At 43.6% G+C, this 22,101-nt stretch overlaps 1 protein-coding gene across 2 annotated transcripts in view; it reads right to left on the reverse strand.

The window, feature by feature from the left end:
• Positions 1–22,101, reverse strand: part of LOC115153302 (attractin-like protein 1) — a 332,646-nt gene that overhangs the window by 32,461 nt on the left and 278,084 nt on the right. Inside the window, exon 29 of one of the 2 annotated variants that reach the window (XR_003867679.1) lies at positions 2,874–3,171. The exons of the other annotated variant lie outside the window; for it this stretch is intronic. The gene's annotated coding sequence lies outside the window, so the exon portion shown is untranslated. The remainder of the gene's footprint in view (positions 1–2,873; positions 3,172–22,101) is intronic. 2 annotated transcript variants of the gene reach the window in all.

Consider the following 22,101-nt stretch of genomic DNA (forward strand, 5'->3'; position numbering starts at 1 on the left):
AATGACTTGTGTCATGCACAAAGTAGATGTCCTAATTGACTTCCCAAAACTTGATTTTGTTAACAAGAAATTTGTGGAGTGGTTGAAAAAATGAGTTTTAATGATTCCAATCTAAGTGTATGTAAACTTCCGACTTCAACTGTATGTAAATAAGGTATTTTTGTTTTCTATTTTGACTACATTTGCAAACATTCCTAAAAACCTGATTTCACTTTGTCATTATGGGGTATTGTGTGTAGATTGATGAGGAAAAATGTAACTTAATCCATTTTAGAACAAGGCTGTAACGTAACAAAATGTGAAAAAAGTCAAGGGGTCTGAATACTTTCTGAATGCACTGTATGTCAATCTACTATCCCCCATAGTACAAATGTTCATCTATTTTATTGGTCAAATTGTCCTTCTCTGCAAGAAATAAATATTCCAAACATAGTCTGGGACAGTTGTTGGATGCGATCGATTCCAAATAAATACAACCACTCGCATCAAAACAACTTTTAAAAGCAATGACGCAACAGATCAGAACGTTTAGCTTAAAATATTGATAAACTATTAGGCTATTTCTTTCCATTATAAGTGGCACAATGCGCACACAGCAGTAGGATTTATGCGTGAATGTTCCAAAATACAATTAATTTGCGAGAAAACACCATTCTCAAGTGACCGCAAATGGGATTATGCATGTAATGCTTTACTATAAAGGTGCATTTTTATGGTGAAAATTATCTTCCCCAAACTTGAAACTCACGCACAGCCTATTTATGCCAGTTAGGCTCTACGCCGGTTGTAAAACAGATTAACTTCTTATGGATGATGGCAGTATTGAGTAGCTTGGATGACTGATGTGCCCAGAGTAAACTGCCTGCTACTCACTTCCAGAAACTAAGATATGCATATTATTAGTAGATTTGGATAGAAAACACTCTGAAGTTTCTAAAACTGTTTGAATGATGTCTGTGAGTATAACAGAACTCATATGGCAGGCAAAACCTGAGAAACAATCCAAACAGGAAGTGGTTTGTAGTTTTTCAAGTGATTGCCAATCCAGTGTCTGTGGGGTCATTTTGCACTTCCATGAGGCTCAGCCATGCGCACTCACGTGAGAGGTAGGTCAGTTCCATTGCATTTCTGAAGACAAAGGATTTCTCCGGTTGAAACTTTATTGCAGATTTACGATAAAAACATCCTAAAGATTGATTCTATACATCGTTTGACATGTTTCTACGAACTGTAATGGGATTTTCGTCTGACCTGCGCGTCGTGAATTTGGATTTGTGAACTGAAGGCGCGAACAAAAAGGAGGTATTTGGACATAAAGGATGGACTTTATCGAACAAAACAAACATTTATTGTTGAACTGGGAATCCTGGGAGTGCATTCTGATGAAGATCATCAAAGGTAAGTGAATATTTATAATGCTATTTCTGACTATTGTTGACTCCAACATGGCGGATATATTGTATGGCATGTTTTTGTGTCTGAGCGCCGTACTCAGATCATTGCTTTTTCGGTAAAGCTTTTTTGAAATCTGACACAGCGGTTGCATTAAGGAGAAGTTTATCTAAAGTTCCATGTATAACAACTGTATTTTCATCAACATTTATGATGAGTATTTCTGTAAATTGATGTGGCTCTCTGCAAAATCACCGGATGTTTTGGAGGCAAAAGATTACTGAACATAACACGAATTTTAATTATGAGATTTTTGTTGTTTTGAATTTGGCGCCCTGCACTTTCACTGGCTGTTGTCATATCGATCCCGCTAACGGGATTCAAGCCATAAGAAGTTCTAATGTGCTTAATTTTAAGAAGTTATTTGGCCAGATGTGTGCGACTATGATTTGAAAAAGTTGAGGAAAAAAAGGCAAGCGCTGTTTCTTGCCTTACTGCACATCATTCACAAGTGATAGGCTAATATTGTCACCCATCAGACTATTCTTAATTTCATCTTGTCTTTACATATACTAAATAATATATGTGTGAAATTAGTTTTGATTTAGAACGGACCATTATCATGCACCTGTCAGAATAGGGGCAGGGAGACAAAATATATGCCATCTATGCACTTAAATGGGGAATGGAGAACGCTTTTACGTAAGTTCATTTTCATGCCAGCCAGGTAGGCTATACTCCTGTTGTAAATCGAAGCAATGTGCTTAATATTTATTAGGAAAGTTGAGAAATAAATATAGTAGGCCTAGCCTTTTGGAAGCTGATGGGATCCTCCTCTTTTTAAAAGAGGCCATCAAAACGCAATTGCATAGCCTATAGAAATGTTGCGGAACATAAGCTCATATGCTGTCATTAAGTGTTTGATTTGATTTTTGATTACATTTGCATTGATGTCAGAGTGATTAGAGGGACAATAGAGTGCTGAGTACCAGGCAGTTAGCAAGTTTGGTAGGCTATTAACAACCAAAAGCAGCATCAGAGCTTGGAGAAGCATAGAATTTGACTGTGGTCATGACTCCTGGTCACCGGTGTGGCAGTAATACGGTCAGTAGAAAGAGGCCGAATTCAGACAGACTGGCTAATTAGAATAGCCCTCATAAATCAAACAGGAACATGGAGTAGTGGGAAAACAAGACTTAGGCTCATAACATCTGGTATCATTCAACTGTAAGGATCTTGCAATTAAATTGTTATAACACTATCATAACATCAACGCCATGAGATCCAAGCCATGATATAACGACATGAAATTAACCGGATATAATGTATGAAATATTACATTACTCTAGTTTTTTATAGCAGGTCTGCGCAGGTAAAGCTTAACAAAGAATGCTCAGACACACACATCGCCTATGCCGTATTCCCCTCAGGTGGCATACAACTGTGACATTATGATGACACAGATACTGTAGAAAGCTCACCAGTAGCCCCTCTAGGGTTTGGAGAGTGACCCCTCTGCGGCACCCCTTGAGAGGATTAGTCCAGGCATGCATGCCTACCCCCGCAGAGCAGAAAATTGCCATGTTCAATCCCTTCTTCCCTCCCTGGAGAGATTGCCGGGGAGGAGGAAATGGTGCTGATCAGAAAGCCGTGGCTCCCTCTGCACATTTCACAAGCCATTGACCAGTGCACTTATCCATTTGACATCCCTCTTTAGGAAGCAGCAGGTCACAACATCTCTGCTCTCCAACCAGGCTCCTTGGCTCACTGCTGTAGCATCTGTGCAGGCAAAATTAAACAGGAGGGTTGATTCAGCAGCGCTTTATTACTATCAAATGCTGCTCTATATTAGATATACAGTATTTCTTAGCCATGTGTTAGTTTATTATGAGTGTTTTAAGTTGGCTTTGTCTGACCCATCTAAACATTTCAGGTCATTGGGAATGAAAAAATGTTTGGTGTAAATGCTTGTGTGTGTATGTGTGTACGTGTGTGTGTGTTTTGTCTGACTAATTGGATCTGTTTAGTAGGGAGAGGAGCCTCTGCCACAGAGGCGTGGTCAGATTGTGTGTGAGAGTAGTGACACTACAACATTCCACAATAGAGATGGGGAGAGGAGCGAGGAAGAACAGAGAAAATGAGAGAGAGAAAGAGAGAGGCAGACCTGGCTCTCGAGAGAAGACAGGCTAGGTGCTCACTGCCTACAAAATTATGTCGAAACTGAGCTGCACTGCCTAACCTCCTGCCAAATGTATGACCACATTAGAGATACATATTTCCCACAGATCACAAAGACCCACAAATAATTGGAAAACAAATCAAATTGATAAACTCCAATATCTGTTAGGCTAAATACTGCAGTGTGCAATCACAACAGCAAGATTTGTGGCCCGTTGGCATGAGAAAAGGGCAACCAGTGCAGAACAAACAACATTGTAAATACCACCAATATTTATCAGTGTTTTTATCTTCCCCTACTATTCGTACGACAATTATTTGCACATTGCTAAAACACTGTACACACTGTAGCTGATAATATAACACTTGAAATGTCTATATTTTTCAAACCTATGTGAGTGCAATGTTTACTGTTAATTTCTAATCATTTTTGTTGATATTATTTTGTCTTCTCACTTTTGTTTATTGTTTCTTTCACTTGCTTATTCCCATTCCAATAAAGCCCCTTCCAACTGAATTGATGAGAGAGAGAGAGAGAGAGACATTCTCTTTTACTCTCTGCATTCCAATTCTTCCAATTATTGTCGATATGAATTCTTGCTCTGTGTTTGGTCTCTGTGTCCTCCAGCAATCCTCCATGATTCTAACACTCTTATTCAAGTCAAGGATTTTAAGGGGAATGATGTGGTCCTTTTGACCACACACAAAAAATTCCATTTTGAAAATTTGACCATAACTCCATCCTCCCTATTCCTGCTTACAAGCAAAAATTCAAAACAGGAAGAATCAGTGACACACTCAAGTGGTCAGATGAAGTGGATGCTAAGCTACAGGAAGTCAAAATGGCACCGTCAGAGAGGGCTGCCTCGCTTCTAGTCCTTAGGAAACTTTGCAGTATTTTGTTTTTTTTATGTATTATTTCTTACATTGTTATCCCAGAAAATCTTAAGTGTTCTTACATACGGCCGGGAAGAACTAGATCAGAGCAATGTCAACTTACCAGGACTACGACCAGGAATACAACTTTCCCGAAGTGGATCCTTTGTCCGAACCATCCAGGGCATTTGAACTGATTCCAGAGGCTGACCCAAAACAATGCCGCTGGAGAAGAGGTAGACGGAGCGGTCTTCTGGTCAGACTTCAGAGGCGCACACACCCCCCACCGGTTCGGATTATATTACTCGCTAACGTCCAGTCTCTAGATAACATAACAAGGTAGACAAAATTAGGGCAAGGGTTGCTTTCCAGAGAGACATCAGGGATTGTAACATACTCTGTTTCACGGAAACATGGATCTCTCGTGATATGCTGTTGGAGTCGGTACAGCCACCTGGATTCTTTGTGCGTCGCGCTGACAGGAATAAACATCTCTCTGGGAAGAAGGGCGGGGGTGTATGTTTCATGATTAACGACTCATGGTGTAATTGTAACAACATACAGGAACTCACGTCCTTATGTTCACCTGACCTAGAATTCCTCACAATCAAATGCCGACCGTATTATCTCCCAAGGGAATTCTCCTCGGTTATTGTCACAGCCGTGTATATCCCCCCTCAAGCCGATACCACAACGGCCCTCAAGGAACTTCACTGGAACTTATGCAAACTGGAAACCATATATCCTGAGGCTGCATTTATTGTAGCTGGGGATTTAAAAAAAGCAAATCTGAGAACAATGCTACCTAAATTCTATCGGCATATTGACAGTAGCACTCACGCTGGGAAAACACTGGATCACTGCTACTCCAACTTCCGCGATGCATACAAGGCCCTCCCCCGCCCTCCTTTCGGCATATCTGACCATGACTCCATTTTGCTCCTCCCTTCCTATAGGCAGAAACTCAAACAGGATGTATTCGTGCTAAGGACTATTCAACGATGGTCTGACCAATCGGAATCCACGTTTCAAGATTGTTTTGATCACGCAGACTGGGACATGTTCCGGGTAGCCTCAGAGAATAATATTGACGTATACGCTGATTCGGAGAGTGAGTTTATAAGGAAGTGCAGAGGAGATGTTGTACCTACTGTGAAGATTAAAACCTACCCTAACCAGGAACCGTGGATTGATGGCGGCATTCACGTAAAACTGAACGCGCAAACCACCGCATTTAACCATGGAAAGGTGACTGAGAATATGACCGAAAACAAACAGTGTAGTTATTCCCTCCGTAAGACAATCATACAGGCAAAATGTCAGTATAGAGACAAAGTGGAGTCGCAATTAAACGGCTCAGACACAAGACGTATGTGGCAGGGTCTACAGCCAATCACGGACTCCAAAAGGAAAACCAGCCACGTGACGGACACCGACGTCTTGCTTCCAGACAAACTTAACACCTTCTTTGCCCGCTTTGAGGATAACACAGTGCCACTGTCGCAGCCCACTATCAAGAACTGTGGGCTCTCCTTCTCTGTGGCCAACATGAGTAAGACATTTAAACATGTTAACCCTCACAAGGCTGCCGGCCCAGACGGTATGCCTAGCTGCATCCTCAGAGCAAGCACAGACCAACTGGCTGGTGTGTTTATGGACATATTCAATGTCTTCCTATCCCAGTCTGCTGTCCTCACATGCTTCAAGATGGCCAGCATTGTTCCTGTACCCAAGAAGGCAAAGGTAATTTAACTAAATGACTATCGCCCTGTAACACTCACTTCTGTCATCATGAAGTGCTTTGAGAGACTATTCAAGCCTCTTGAACCTCAGGAGGCTGAAGAAATGTGGCTTGTCACCTAAAACCCTCACAAACTTTTACAAATGCACAATTGAGAGCATCTTGTCAGGCAGCATCACCGCCTGGTACGGCAACTGCACCACCCACAACTGCAAGGCTCTCCACAGGGTGGTGAGGTCTGCACAACGCATCACCGTGGGCAAACTACCTGCCCTACAGGACATCTACTACACCCAATGTCACAGGAAGGCCAAAAATATCATCAAGGACAACAGCCACCCGAGTCACTGCCTGTTCACCCTGCTGCCATCCAAAAGGCGAGGTCAGTACAGGTGCATCAAAACTGGGACCGAGAGACAGAAAAATAGCTTCTATCTCAAGGCCATCAGACTGTTAAACAGCCATCACTAACACAGAGAGGCTGCTGCCTACATACAGAATTGAAATCACTTTGATAAATGATCACTAGACATTTTAATAATCCCACTTTAATAATGTTTACATATCTTGCATTACTCATCTCATATGAATATACTGTATTTTATACCATCAATTGGATCTTGCCTATGCCGCTCTGTTATTGCTCATCCACATATCTACAGTTGAAGTCGGAAGTGTACATACACTTAGGTTGGAGTATTACATTTTCAACCACTCCACAAATTTCTTGTTAACAAACGATAGTTTTGGCAAGTCGGTTAGGACATCTACTTTGTGCATGACAAGTAATTTTTCCATAAAATGATGTCATGGCTTTATAAGCTTCTGATAGGCTAATTGACATCATTTGAGTCAATTGGAGGTGTACCTGTGGATGTATTTCAAGGCCTACCTTCAAACTCAGTGCCTCTTTGCTTGACATCATGGGAAAATCAAAAGAAATCAGCCAAGACCTCAGAAAAAAATTGGAGACCTCCACAAGTCTGGCTCATCCTTGGGAGCAATTGTACAAATGCCTGAAGGTACCACGTTCATCTGTACAAACAATAGTACGCAAGTATAAACACTATGGGACCACGCAGCTGTCATTCCGCTCATAAAGGAGACGCTTTCTGTCTCCTAGAGATGAATGTACATTGGTGTGAGAAGTGCAAATCAATCCCAGAACAACAGCAAAGGACCTTGTGAAGATGCTGGAGGAAACAGGCGCAAAAGTATCTATATCCACAGTAAAACGAGTCCTATATCGATATAACCTGAAAGGCTGCTAAGCAAGGAAGAAGACACTGCTCCAAACCCGCCATAAAAAAAGCCAGACTACGGTTTGCAACTGCACATGGGGACAAAGATCATACTTTTTGGAGAAATGTCCTCTGGTCTGATGAAAAAAAAATAGGACTGTTTGGCCACAATGACCATCGTTATGTTTGGAAGAAAAAGGGGGACGCTTGCAAGCCAAAGAACACCATCCCAATTGTGAAGCACGGGGGTGGCAGCATCATGTTGTGGGGGTGCTTTGCTGCAGGAGGGACTGGTGCACTTCACAAAATAGATGGCATCATGAGGCAGGATCATTATGTGGATATATTGAAGCAACATCTCAAGACATCAGTCAGGAAGTTAAAGCTTGGTCGCAAATGGGTCTTCCAAATGCACTTATTGTGGGACGCTTGTGGAAGGCTACCCAAAATGTTTGACCCAAGTTAAACAATTTAAAGTTAATGCTACCAAATACTAATTGAGTGTATTTAAATTTCTGACCCTCTGGGAATTACATGAAAGAAATAAAAGCTGAAATAAATCGTTCTCTCTACTATTATTCTGACATTTCAATTCTTAAAATAAACTGGTGATCCTATCTGACCTAAGACAGGGAATTTTTACAAGAATTAAATGTCAGGAATTGTGAAAAAATGAGTTTAAATGTATTTAGCTAAGGTGTATGTAAACTTCCGACTTCAACTGTATATGTACAGTGGGGGGGAAAGTATTTGATCCCCTGCTGATTTTGTACGTTTGCCCACTGACAAAGAAATTATCAGTCTATAATTTTAATAGTAGGTTTATTTGAACAGTGAGAGACAGAATAACAACAAAAAAATCCAGAAAAACGCATGTCAAAAATGTTATAAAATGATTTGCATTTTAATGAGGGAAATAAGTATTTGACCCCTCTGCAAAACATGACTTAGTACTTGGTGGCAAAACTCGTTGGCAATCACAGAGGTCAGACGTTTCTTGTAGTTGGCCACCAGGTTTGCACACATCTCAAGAGGGATTTTGTCCCACTCCTCTTTGCAGATCTTCTCCAAGTCATTAAGGTTTCGAGGCTGACGTTTGGCAACTCGAACCTTCAGCTCCCTCCACAGATTTTCTATGGGATTAAGGTCTGGAGACTGGCTAGGCCACTCCAGAACCTTAATGTGCTTCTTCTTGAGCCACTCCTTTGTTGCATTGGCCGTGTGTTTTGGGTCATTGTCATGCTGGAATACCCATCCACGACCCATTTTCAATGCCCTGGCTGAGGGAAGGAGGTTCTCACCCAAGATTTGACGGTACATGGCCCCATCCATCGTCCCTTTGATGCGGTGAAGTTGTCCTGTCCCCTTAGCAGAAAAACACCCCCAAAGCATAATGTTTCCACCTCCATGTTTGACGGTGGAAATGGTGTTCTTGGGGTCATAGGCAGCATTCCTCCTCCTCCAAACACGGCGAGTTAAGTTGATATCAAAGAGCTCCATTTTGGTCTCATCTGACCACAACACTTTCACCAGTTGTCCTCTGAGTCATTGAGATGTTCATTGGCAAACTTCAGATGGGCATGTATATGTATTCTTGAGCAGGGGGACCTTGCGGGCGCTGCAGGACTTCAGTCCTTCACGGCGTAGTGTGTTACCAATTGTTTTCTTGGTGACTATGGTGCCAGCTGCCTTGAGATCATTGACAAGATCCTCCCGTGTAGTTCTGGGCTTATTCCTCACCATTCTCATGGTCATTGCAACTCCACGAGGTGAGATCTTGCATGGAGCCCCAGGCCGAGGGAGATTGACAGTTCTTTTGTGTTTCTTCCATTAGCGAATAATCGCACCAAATGTTGTCACCTTCTCACCAAGCTGCTTGGCGATGGTCTTGTAGCCCATTCCAGCCTTGTGTAGGTCTACAATCTTGTCCCTGACGTCCTTGGAGAGCTCTTTGGTCTTAGCCATGGTGGAGAGTTTGGAATCTGATTGATTGATTGCTTCTGTGGACAGGTGTCTTTTTTACAGGTAACAAGCTGCGGTTAGGAGCACTCCCTTTAAGAGTGTGCTCCTAATCTCAGCTCGTTACCTGTATAAAAGACACCTAGGAGTCAGAAATCTTTCTGATTGAGAGGGGGTCAAATACTTGTTTCCCTCATTAAAATGCAAATCAATTTCTAACATTTTTGACATGCGTTTTTCTGGATATTTTTGTTGTTATTCTGTCTCTCACTATTCAAATAAACCTACCATTAAAATTATAGACTGATCCTTTCTTTGTCAGTGGGCAAACGTACAAAATCAGCAGGGGATCAAATACTTTTTTCCCCCACTGTATATATTCTTATTCCATTCCTTTACTTAGATTTGTGTGTATTAGGTAGTTGTTGTGGATTTGTTAGATGACATGTTAGATATTGCTGCACTGTCGGAACTAGAAGAACAGGTATTTCACTACACTCACAATAACATCTGCTAACCATGTGTATGTAGCCAATACAATTTGATTTGATTTTTACTGTTTCGCTTGCACAGACTGGAATGTGTTCTGTGATTCATCCGATGGCATTGAGGAGTTTACCATGAGTCACCGGCTTCATTAATAAGTGCATCTGTCACGCCCTGACCTGAGAGAGCCTTTTTATGTCTCTATTTAGGTTTGGTCAGGGTGTGATTTGGGTGGGCATTCTATGTCCTTTTTTCTATGTTTTTGTATTTTTTTGTTTTGGCCTGGTATGGCTCTCAATCAGGGACAGCTGTACATCGTTGTCGCTGATTGGGAGCCATACTTAGGCAGCCTGTTTTCCTTTGGGGTTTTGTGGGTAGTTGTTTTCTGTCTTGTGTGTTCACCTGGCAGAACAGTTGACTTTCGTTTTCTTGTGTAATTTAAAGTGATTCATTAAAGTTAATATGAGTACTTACCACGCTGCATCTTGGTCCCCTCTTTCAGATGATCGTTACAGCATCGTCAGCAAGTCCCAACCAGAATCCATGGATTACGGGCAACATCCGCATTGAGCTAAAGGCTATAGCTGCTGCTTTCAAGGATCGGGACACTGATCTGGACGCTTATAAGAAATCCTGCTATGCCCTCAGATGAACCATCAAATAGGCAAAGTGTCAATACAGGACTAAGATCGAATCCTAATACACCTGCTCTGACGCTCGTCGGATGTGGAAGGGCTTGCAAACTATCAAGGAATACAAAGGGAAACCAATCCCGAGCTGCCCAGTGACATGAGCCTACCAGTCAAGCTAAATTCCTTCTATGCTCGTTTCAAGGAAAGCAACACTGAACCATGCATGAGAGCACCAGCTGTTCCGGATGACAGTGCGATCACACTCTCCATAGCCAATGTGAGTAAGACCTTTAAGCAGGTTAACATTCACAAGGCCGCAGGGCGGATTACGGATTACCAGGACACGTACACAGAACATGCTTTGAGGCAGCCCCCCGCACCTCTCTGATTCAGAGGGGTTGGGTTAAATGCGGAAGACACATTTCAGTCGAAGGCATTCAGTCGTACAACTGACTAGGTATCCCCTTTCTCTTTCCAGCTGGTAATTGCCTTCACTGACATTTTTAATCTCTCCCTGACCCAGTCTGTAATACCCGCCAAGGTAACCTGTCTAAATGACTATCACCCTGTCTCACTAACATCTGTAACCATAACATGCTTTGAAAGGCTGGTCATGGCTTACATCAACACCATCATCCCATACACCCTGGACCCACTCCAATTCGCATACCACCCCAACAGATCCACAGATGATGCAATCTCTATTGCACTCCACACTGCCCCTTCCCACCTGGACAAGAGGAACACCTATGTGAGAATGCTGTTCACTGACTACAGCGCAGCACTCAACACCATAGTGCCCTCAAGCTCACCATGAAGCTAAGGACACTGGGACTGAACACCTCCCTCTGCAACTGGATCCTGGACTTCCTTATGGGCTACCCCCAGGTGGTAAGGGTAGGCAACAACACATCTGCCACACTGACCCTCAACACGGGGGCCCCTCAGGGGTGCGTGCTTAGTCCCCTGCTGTACTCTCTGTTCACCCACAACTGCGTGGCCGCGTTCAACTCCAACACCATCATTAAGTTTGCCGATGACTGTGGTAGGCCTGATCACTGACGACGATGAGAAAGGGAAGAGGTCAGAGACCCGGCAGTGTGGTGCCAGAACAACAACCTCTCCCTCAACGTCAGCAAGACAAAGTAGCTGATCGTGGACTGCAGGAAATGTAGGGCCAGGCACGCTCCCATTCACATCAACGGGGCTGTAGTGGAGCGGGTTGGGAGCTTTAAGTTCCTCAGTGTCCACATCACTAAGGATCTAACATGGTCCACACACACCAACGAAGTCGTGAAGAGGGCAAGACAATGCCTCTTCCCCCTCAGGAGGCTGAAATAATTTGGCATGGGCGCTCAGATCCTCAAAAAGTTCTAAAGCTGTACCATTGATAGCATCTTGACTGGCTGGCAACAGCTTGGCATCTGACCGCAAGACGCTACAGAGGGTAGAGCATACAGCCCAGCACATCACTGGGGCTGAGCTTCCTGCCATCCAGGACCTCTATACCAGGAGGTGTTTGAGGAAGGCCCTAAAAATTGTCAAAGACTCCAGCAACCTGTCATAGACAGTTCTCTCTGCTACCTCACGGCAAGCGGCACCGATACACCAAGTCTGGAACCAAAAGGACCCTGAACAGCTTCTACCCCCAAGCCATACGACTGTTGAACAGTTATACCCGGACTATCTGCATTTACTTTTTTGTCTCATCTCATATGCCGCTGCTACTGTTTATTCTTTGTCACTTTATTCCTAGTTATATGTACATACAGTATCTGCCTCAATTACCTGGTACTCCTGCACATCAATTCAGTACGGGTACCCCTTGTATATAGCCAAGTAATCGTTACTCATTGTGTATTTATTATTATTTTTATTATTACATGTTTTACTTTTCTATTATTTCTTGATTTTCTTTCTCTGCATTGTTGGGAAGGGCCTGTAAGTAAGCATTTCACTGTTAGTCTACACCTGGTGTTTACGACGCATGTGATGAATAACATTTTATTTTATTTGACACACCCTACTACTGATCACTAAAGCATCATTATTCATATATTAGAAAATACCAAATAGGAGAATGTTCTGAATTCTCTAGGGCATAAGGGTGGATCTGGCTGAATCCACATAAAGGGCTACATGCATTTGGGTCGGTGGAATGCCATTGGTTAAGCCACTTCTCTCATTAACAAAATATCTCATCTGAATATTTGTCAGAGAAAAAAATAACCATCTTCTCTTTGAATTTCATCCCAGTGTTTACCATTTAATACACAAATGTTATTGCAATGGAATCTGCTCTCAGCCTGGTATCTATTCATAGCCTGAGGGGAGGCATTCTGAACAGAGAAACTATTAGCAGGAAGACAGTTCTAAGAACCAAAAGAAACATTACTACATCTCTGCCTTAATCTTCAAAATCTGTGATCTACGATGAAAAGAGCCATCCCTCTCCTCCTCCGCCTGTTGACGTATTGTCTAAACTCAGTGTCACGTCTTATTAACACCTGTTTACTGTCTGAGAAGGTTCGCAAAACAAGACATAAACAAGGCCCACGATACAGCAGACGCTCTCATCGCCGTGACAAGCCCCTGCCACACTGGCATCGCCTGGCTGGGATCGTCGCCCACGGGCTCTGGCACGCTCCCTCTCACACCTGTCAACGCTGAGCTGGGGGAAACACACAGCGCAACACACACACACTGCGCAGCAACATCAGCTTGTGGTGGTGTTCACTGAGTGGTTCTGCTGAGTTTGCCAGTCTATGGGAAGAGACGCTGGGACTTATTATAGCTGAAAGAACAGAGCAGACATAACACAAACATGTCTAGGGCTGTGATGAGGCATCACAATCATCTTTTCCATCCGTCTTTCATTTGCCGCTCAGCCACAGTTGGCCATTGCGACGCATTCAAGCACTGGTGTGGAGCGATATGCTGGGCTGGCTCTGGAGTGGTATAGCTGTGTGAGTCACTTTGAATCAAACTGGGAGTTTGATCTGGCTAAGGTTCTGTTTGTAAAGTTAATAATTTGCTTTGCTTTAAGGGCTCAAGTTATGAATCAGATGGATACATTCTACAGATTCAGCCTCCAAAAGGTGTCCAACACTGGTACCTGGTTTATAGTAGGCCTACTGCTCTGAATCAAAATTCAAGGAGCAGAATGAATCTGAGCTGTATCACTCATGTGAATCAGAGACAGACGTCAAGCACTGCTCTGATTCAGTCACATAGTAAAGCTCTGAATCAGACAAGAAGTATGAGTCTTACAGTCAGGATGTCAGTGGGTAGTGTAATTAATGTGTGGAGCGCCAGTGAATCAGTCTCAGTAAAAAAGGTTACTATAGCAGCTGACTCTCTTCTCTCAAGGTTCCTATTCAGAGTTAACCAGGCTGCTGCTGCCTACTGAATCAGTCAGCAGCAGGAGAAACTGACTCAACAGTCTACTAAGTGAGTGAGTAGGCACCACAACGCTACATTACACAACACTTCTCAACTCTCTCATCCAACTCTTCATGTGAGCCTGAAGTGTACATGGCACCTCTTGGGGGCTCTAACATCACAAGATAACTGGGGAGAAAACTTCCATCCACCCAGTCTGCCTCCCCTAGCGTGGCCCAGCTCTTGGCTCAGAAAGCCGGGGTCTTCAGGGAGCTTGTTGTGGTCGACACCCAAGTCAGAGGACCAGAGCGCTGTCTCGGTAGACGGATTCATTAGCCACTGCAGATAGATATCAAAAAAAGAACGTGTCTACCCGGCCACAAAGGCCGCTGAAAATGTCCATTGTAATCAGAGCTGGGGGGACAAAGAAGCTATTCTGCAGCCCCTCTCCTCCACAGACAACAAATTAATCATCTCTCTAATGCTTCATGAAAGCCAAACTTTTTTGATTCTTAATTCGAGAGGTGGAGTATATCTTTCATTTTTTTCCCCCCTCACTATTAACGGGTATGATTAATGTGTTTTCTGAGACCTCAGATGTGCTTCAGTGTCGGCTGAGGAGGAGAGAGAGGCTCCCATGCTCCATAACGGTAGAAAGGCCATTATTTCAGAATGTTTGCTCCAAATTCAATATTGATTTTTACTTCTTTCAGAACGCAGAGATATTGATTACAAGCTGAGGGGGAAACAAATAAACACCTATCATTAAGAAATAAGAAAAAGTCTTAATAGAAAATAATAGATATCCTGATGAGGAAAGAATTGGCTGTCTGGTTAGCTCATGCGTAGTCATACACCTGTACCGGTAAACACAACACAGCCCCAAAACAACATGTGTAAACTATTGCTACATTTGTTGATTCCTCTCATGAGTTTGCTGATTATATGCTGCACAGGCATCGCAAGGTGGAAACAAAATGACTACATGCCATGTCATGTAGAAATGCAGCCCCATAAAATGCATATTTGCCCTCACTCGAGAGGATTCTTTCCTAAAATTTATTCGGTCAAAAAAATGTATACCATAGCCGTCGAGGGTTTTCTAATAGTCTCATGGGCAATACCCTAAAAAGCAATTCAGCGTAAACACAAAAGAGCCACACTAAACTCCCTGTCGATGGAGGGGATAAGAATGGATGGAGAAAGCCCCCCCCAAAATTAACTCACTTGACACTCTCTCTCTCACATACTGAGCACACTCACAGTTAGTCCTTGGTGATCACACCAACAGCAATAACTTTTTGTCTTCTTTTGCACGCTTTGTACAAAATAATAAAATGCAGCACAACAGGATCTTTCTAAGCTCTTTATTAGCTTGCTATAACTGGCATGTTCACGTGTCTCCGTCCATGATCAACTGAAGTAATGACCTCACAACCTGAGTGGTCTTAACCAATCATAGCGCAGTATGATACGACGGTATAATGCAACCAATTACAATTCAGTATGTTGACACATGAATATTACATCCCCCTTCATTAAAAAATAAATACAATTCTACATATTTTTAAGCATTTCTTTTGAATACATGCTCTGTAGTTTGAACTCAAGGTAAGTAACCATTTATACTGCATCAACATAACAGACTCTGAAACAATGATTCAACATACTGTTACTTTTAGAACAAAGGTTTCTCAGCAACTCAGCTTTTCACTGTAGCAATAACATCTGAACGTCAGTGTGTTATTCTTTTGTGTTCAGTTGGTGACGATGAATGTGGCGGTACACCGCTCCTTCTGCGATGCGGACGTGATATGAACGCTCAGTGTCAACTCGCTGAATGACGACTGCTGGTTTCCAGTAGCCATGCTCCTGGATTCTAACTGACTCTGCGTCGTTCAGTGGTGCCAGTGGTCTAGCTGACCTGACGTAGTATTGTTTTTGGTGTTGTCTCTGTGCACGTTGTTCATGCATTTCCTTGTAGCTGACGACTTCCGGTCGCAGCTGCTGGTTGGTGCTGGGAAGGATTGAGCGAAATCTGCAGCTCATCAACAGCTGGGCTGGTGATTTGAAGTTGTCAACTGGAGTGTTGCGGTATTCAAGAAAACTGATGTAGGGGTCTCTCGTCTGCTTTTTCTTTGTCCATGAGAGTCTGCACAGATTTTTCAGCAAGACCATTACTTTGATGGTAATGTGGGCTTGTGGTGACGTGTGAACTCCCATGCTTTTGTGAAGGATTCAACCTCCTTTGATTTGTAACAGGGGCCATTGTCAGATATAAAGTCTCTACAATGCTATGCCTGGCAAAGGCTGCTTTCAGCTTGTGGATCACAGCTGCAGATGTGGTGCTGTGAAGCTTGTTGAGATCCAATTATCTGCTGTAGTAGTCCACTGTTATGATGTAGTCCTTGTTGTTCCGGGTGAACAGATCGGTTGCACGCCCTGCCAGGGTCAGTCTGGGATACATTGAGGTAACATTGGTTCTTTGGTGTTTGAGTGGCGTCGTTCAAGACCGGTGGGGCATTTACCAACAATGTCCTCTTTTTGTTTGCACATTCGGGGCCAAAACAAAATGTCCAATGCTGTCTGTTTGCACTTTTCTATGCCCATGTGTCCAGCAGGGATCTTGGTCAAAATCTTGTCTCTGAGATTGGTAGGAATGATGATTTTCTCTCCTTTGAAAATTATTCCGTTGATCTGTGATAGTTCATCACAATGGTTCCAGAACTATGAGATGCTCGGAGGGCATTTTCTCCTCTCCTCAGGCCATCCATCCTGGATGACTTTCCTCAGCTATGTCAGTTGTGTGTCCTTTTCTGTTTCTGCTGTGATCTCCTTCAGTTTTGTGTCACTAACTGGTTAGTTGCTGTACACAGTGTGCACTTGCATGTCCATACCTTCACTGAGGCTGCTGTCCTTGTGGGTAAGGAACTTCCTAGAAAGTGTGTCTGCGACAGGGATGTCTTTGCCTGGACGGTGAGTGATTGTGAAGTTGTATTTTTGTAGTTGAAGGATCATTCTCTGTAGCCTTGGCGGGGCTGCGGCTAGTGGTTTCCCCATGATTGACTCAAGGGGCTTGTGGTCAGATTCCTCTATGACTTGTGGTCCATAGACGTACTGATGGAAACGCTTACATCTAAACAGAATGGCGTACAGCTCCTTTTTGATTTGAGCATAGTTGATTTCACAGTCTGTCAGAGATTTGGAAGCGTAGCCTATGGGCTTTCCTTCTTGCAGTAGCACTGCACCTATTCCATACTTCCTATTCCATTACAACTTGGAGTCTGAGCTATTTCTTGGGGTCGTAGTAGGCAATGATTGGTCCTGGTTATCTCGTTATCAAGAATTTCACTTTCTGGAAAGCAATGTCGTGTTGCTTGTCCCAGAGGAACCCACTGGACTGCTTTAGCAGCTGACGCAGGGGTGCATTAGCATTGGAGAGGCTGGGTGTGAACTTGGCGAAGTAGTTGCCCATGCCAAGCACTGTTTCCAGCTCTGCGCAGTTCTTTAGTGGCTCCATTTCCTTCATGGCTGAGATCTTCTGTGGAACTGTCTTGATTCCATTTGCTGTGAGAAGATGTCCGAAGTAGCTGACCTCTGTAGCTCCGACTGTACTGCTCTCGAGGTAGAGCCAGACTCCTCTCTCGCGGGACATTTGCGTCATTGCACGGAGGTTTCTGTCATGTTCCTCTCTGGTTCGACCATAGACAAGGATGTCATCCACAATTTCCACAACTCCGTCGAGTCCTTCGTACACCTCGTCGATCTTTCGCTGAAACTCATTTTGGGCTGGATAATCCCAAAAGACAGGCGACGAAAACTCTAGCGTGCCTTTTACTGGGAGCTGTTCACCACTATAACCAGTCAGTCTCCTCGTGGTGTGCTGTAGCTCACACTCAGATGTTAAGCAGCGGCACTTATTCAGAGGAATAATGTTTACTTGTGCACCAGTGTCTAGTTTGAACTTTAGCTCTGTGCCTTGTGCTCCTATCTCAATGTCAGCAAAGGCTTGCTCTGTCTCTGATATTACTTTTCTGTGTCACTGAATCAATAAACAGTTCATCAGCATCTTCACTCACTGTGTGTACTGTTTTCTCACGGTAAGCTCTGCACACTTTAGCAAAGTAATTCCATTTTCAACATTTAGTACATTGTTAGCCTTTAGCTGGGCCATTCTCTGTTCGCCATGCACTTTTATCCACAATATCCACGTTTTGGGGCGTTTTGAGTCTGTGTCCCTCTGCTTTGGAGTTCTGTCTCTAACCGTTCTGAAGCGTGGTCTCTGGGCACCGGAGGTGTGCTTTGATGCCTGCCTGACTGTGTTCACGTGATGCGCTCGTGCTGCCGCCCAAAATGGTTTTCATCTGAACCTGTGCTAGCTCGTGAGATCTGGCTATGTCGATAGCTTTGTCCAACATTAGCTCAGACCCAACATTCAAAAGTTTCTCTCTCACTCGCAGTCAGTGTATTCCAAATACAATACGGTCCCTGACCATCTCATCCTTGTTTGCATAATCACAGTCTTTCACAAGCAGACGCAGCTCAGTCACAAACTGTTCAAACAATTTACTAGCTTCCTGTACTTTCTAATGGAATTTATACCTAGCGAAAACGTATTGTTCGTTGGCAAAACATATGCTTCAAAACAATCGTAGTATGTTTTCAGTACATTTGATTCAGCCTCGGTAAGTGTCCATCTGTTGTAAATGTCTCTCCTTTTTCACCGATCCAGAGGAGTAGGTAGCTGCACTTTTCCTCTTCTCCTCTATCCTTCAGAGGACACGTGAACATTAGCTCCACATGTAATTTGAACTTACGCCATGCATCGGGTAAGTTTGTAGACCCCTACCTCATGGTGCCATCTATTATGTGAAGTGCACCAGTCCCTCCTGCAGCAAAGCACCCCCACAGCATGATGCTGCCACCCCCGTGCTTTATGGTTGGAATGGTGTTCTTCAGCTTGCAAGCCTCCCCCTTTTTCCTCCAAACATAATGATGGTCATTATGGCCAAACAGTTCTACTTTCGTTTCATCAGACCAGAGGACATTTCTCCAAAAAGTATGATCTTTGTCCCCATGTGCAGTTGCAAACCGTAGTCTGGCTTTTTTATGGTGGTTTTGGAGCAGTGTCTTTTTCCTTGCTGAGTGGCCTTTCAGGTTATGTCAATATAGGACTCGTTTTACTGTGGATATAGATACTTTTGTACTGGTTTCCGTCAGTATCTTCACAAGGTCCTTTGCTGTTGTTCTGGGATTGATTAGCATTTTTCGCACCTAAGTACGTTCATCTCTAGGGGACAGAACACGTCTCCTTCCTGAGCGCTATGACGGCTGTGTGGTCTCATGGTGTTTATACTTGCGTACTATTGTTTGTATAGATGAACGTGGTACCTTCAGGCGTTTGGAAATTGCTCCCAAGGATGAACCAGACTTGTGGAGGTCTACAATTTCTTTTCTGAGGTCTTGGCTGATTTCTTTTGATTTTCCCATGGTGTCAAGCAAAGATGCACTGAGTTTGAAGGTAGGCCTTGAAATACATCCACAGGTACACCTCCAAATGACTCAAATGATGTCAATTAGCCTATCAGAAGCTTCTAAAGCATGACATCATTTTCTGGAATTTTCCAAGCTGTTTAAAGGCACAGTCAACTTAGTGTATGTAAACTTCTGTAACGCCCTGGCCATAGAGAGGGGGTTTTGTTCTTTATTTTGGTTAGGCCAGGGTGTTACATTGGGTGGGCGTTCTATGTTCATTTTTCTATGTTTTTGTATTTCTTTGTTTTGGGCCGTGTGTGTGGCTCCCAATCAGGCACAGCTGTAGTTCGTTGTTGCTGATTGGGAGTCACACATAAGGAGCCTGTTTTTCCTTTGGGTTTTGTGGGGGATTGTTTCTGTTTAGTGTTATGGTTGGAATGGTGACTCCGGGCCTGCAGCCGACGTAGTCCGGAGCCTCCAGCGGCGGCCTGCAACCCGGAGCCTCCAGCGGCAGCCTGCAACTCGGAGCCTCCGGCGATGATCTACAGTCCGGTGGTACAGAAGCAGAGGGATCAGCGGGTGGAGGGGGGGTTACGCCCAGAAGCCGAGCCGCCTCCTCCATGGGGGGATGCGCTGGATAAGAAGGTTCTGGGTACTGCACCTGAGCCGCCATAGACATTAGTCACCCACCCTACCCTCCCTTTGTGGTTTTTTTGGGGGGGGGGTTGTTGTTTGGGGGGGGGTTGTTGTTGTTTTGTGTAGGTGCGGTCGGAGTCCGCACCTTTGGGGGGGGGTACTGTCATGTCCTGACCATAGTAAGTTGTTATTTTCTATGGTAGAGTAGGTCAGGGCGTGACAGGGGGTGTTTGTCTATGTTCTGTATTTCTATGTACAGTTTTTAGTTTTGTATTTCTATGTTGGTTCTGTTTGGTATGATCTCCAATTAGAGGCAGCTGGTCGTCGTTGTCTCTAATTGGAGGTCATATTTAAGCTGATGTCCCTCCTGTTTTTGTGGGTGATTATTTGTGAGTAGTGTTTGTTTCTCCTCTGTGTCACGGTTTGTTATTTTGTAGATTTTAGTTATTTGATGTATTGCATAGGATTAAATAAATATGTGGAACGAAACACACTGCATTTTGGTCCGATCCTTTCGACAGACGGGAAAATGCCATGTATGCTCAATGAACAGTTTTTGACAAGCAACCCTAGTGTCAAAAGGGACCTTTAATCTGATTATTCAACCAATGTGGTCTATTTGGATAGCAGCACCACATAATCTGCATTACCAAAATCTCGCACGTTGTGTCTCAAAGGTTACATGAGTGACGCACTAGCACCACTTCCTGTGTTTACTGCTCTTCTTGAGAGCTCAGAACAGTTGACATCAATCGTTATACCCACCATATCTGTCATAACCCTGCCTGCACGAATAGACCCATTAGTTCCACCTTGTTGACATGGCCCTGCTGTAAGCACACAACAGCAGCTAGTGCAAGCTAATGGACTGATTAATGCAGGACTTAGAAGCAATCAAACAATAACCCCTGATCCACAGGACTATTGTGCTCCATCTGCTAATAGCAGGTCCACCGTAGGCTGATTGCATGTGATGACTGTACAGGCAATAAAATGGAGATGGAGGTCTACTCAGGAACAGATTCATATGCATCAATGGTTGAACACATTAGGCTTACGCTGGATAGAGCGGCACGGAGTATCATTGAAAGATACACAGAGACACACATATAACCACCCAAGTAGAGTTTGGCAATAATGTTGTACTGGATGAAATATCTTTGGCAATCAGTGGGTTAGGGTTAGGTGATATTAGGCATCCTGCAATGGGAAATCACTAGAACAGCTAAAGCAGTCATTTTGACTGATCATGAATTTATTTATTTTATTTCTCTGCCATTTTTAAAGTCATGCCCTGCTCCAGCCTTTAATTTTCCTAAATAAGTCAAAAAAACACACTGCCGTGGTTAGAATCGTGATATCAAAAACAGAACTGGAGTTAGAACCAGTTTTAGGAGAGCATGTCATTATTTCACTGGTTTTCCCATGTTGCCCCTCCTTCTCCTGACAGTAGGGCATAATTATATAATCACCAACTGTGAATGAAGCACAGAGCGGGACATTCGATTGTATTGGCATATTCTGATTATAATCTCAAAATGGTATGTACCCTATATTAGTCCACCAAATCCAAGCAGTTTTATCAGTCTACTCTTGTCTATAGTGAGAGCGTGTGTAATTTACAATGGCAAGAAGACGACGAATGGACGCACATGCTGCGTTAGCGCTGCTACAAGATCTGAATGAAAACTACTTAGATGGTGGGGAATAAAAAATAAATGAATCATGACATCTCTGATGATTATTCTTCTGATTCTGAGCCTCAGCCTGAACCTACACCTCCGAGGCCTAAGCGCAAAAAAGTCATAACGTGTGTACTGAGCAGGTGCCCACACCACCACCGAATGAAACGGTGGGGACAGTACTGTTTTGAAAAAAATCTACAACGGGCAGCAGGTGAGCGCGTGTTGGAGAATGTGGTGATGAGGCTTGTGGAACCTTACGCCGGCAAGTGGAGAAATGTCAGCGTGGACAATTTCTTCACTTCACTGTCATTGGCGAACATGTTGCTAGCAAATAAAACAAGCCTAGTAGGCACCATGAACAAAGCGAGATGTGAGCTCGCTCTGCGCAAAATAAGGCAATTGCACAGCCGTTGTACACT

This window comes from Salmo trutta, chromosome 18 (assembly GCF_901001165.1).
Source record: "Salmo trutta chromosome 18, fSalTru1.1, whole genome shotgun sequence".
Taxonomy (NCBI): Eukaryota; Metazoa; Chordata; class Actinopteri; order Salmoniformes; family Salmonidae; genus Salmo; species Salmo trutta.